We start from the raw sequence: 1,377 nt of genomic DNA on the forward strand, positions 1-1,377 counted from the left end.
GATTTTTGTAGAGGAAGTTATGATCATTCAAAGATTGGTGTAAAAATTTGAAATTTTGCAAAGTTACAGAATTTTGTGATTTCTGGTATATGCGCACACATAGCCTTGTTCGCACGCACACCTCTGCAAAATTTTTAACCCATGCTTACACACATGCAGAGGCAAGCAATCTGTTTACAGTACTAGCACAGCTTGTGCGCACACATACCTGATGACTTGCATCATCTACCCTTTTTTTCCTATCAAAAAGGACCATGAAAGAGACATAATCTCATGTAATCAATGCAATTCCATGCTTCAAATGATAGATATTTTGGTATATTTCTTTGAAATGGATTTGTGTTTAATTTCAGGTAAAAAGAGCACCAAAAAGGGAGAGAACAATGAAGAAAGCTGGGCGTGTGAAATGGGCGTGCCACTTAGAACAAACGCCAAGAAAATGTGTCGGCGTGGCACACCAGTAATGACTTCCAGAGAAGAATGATTGGGTTCTAACAAGGGCATGGCACGCCCGTATTAATTTCCAGAGAGCAATGTTGAAGGCCACAAAAGAGGCGTGGCACGCCAAGCTAGACGTGGCACGCCAAGTCCATCAAGCACCATGGGCGTGCCACTTGAACCATTGGGCGTGGGACGCCAGTTCATCAATCCAGAAATGGACAAAAACTTGGGCGTGTCACTTGGTATCGAAGGCGTGGCGTACCAACTCTAGCCCATCACTTGGCCGTGCCACTTGAAGACCCAGGCGTGGCACGCCAATCTTGAAGGAGTCAACTTAAGATGGGCGTGCCACTTGAACATCAAGGCGTGGCACGCCAGTTCAAGTTTCCAGAGAGGAAGTTGAAGACCCAAACACCTGGGCGTGCCACTTGGTGTCGAAGGCGTGGCACGCCAACTATCATCCTCACTTGGGCGTGCTACTTGGGTCCCAGGTGTGCCAAGCACCAAAGGTGGGCGTGCCACTTGAGGTCAAAGGCGTGGCACGCCAACTTTCACTCTTTACCTGGGCGTGCCACTTGAATGCTGGGCGTGGCACACCAGCTACTGGAGCAAGGAAACATGTACTATGGGCATGGCATGCCACACACTGGGTATGGCACGCCAGTTGTGTTTAGATCTAGTTTTACTCTACACTTTATCTCTTCCATCTCTTGTACCTTTCTCTGAGCTATGAGTAGCTAACATCCCTCTCATTGGGAGAGGGAGCTCTGTTGTACTTGATGAATTAATGATAGTAAATTTCTTCTTCTCTTTATATTCTCTTTGATTTGCTAGAAAGAATTTCGTTCATCATGATAGTGTTCAATCATCTTGGGAAAGAGGTTGAATGAAAAATGGGTTTCATGGGAACCTTGGAAAAGGAAACATGGAACCATG

Source organism: Arachis stenosperma, chromosome 10 (genome assembly GCF_014773155.1).
Source record: "Arachis stenosperma cultivar V10309 chromosome 10, arast.V10309.gnm1.PFL2, whole genome shotgun sequence".
Classification (NCBI taxonomy): Eukaryota; Viridiplantae; Streptophyta; class Magnoliopsida; order Fabales; family Fabaceae; genus Arachis; species Arachis stenosperma.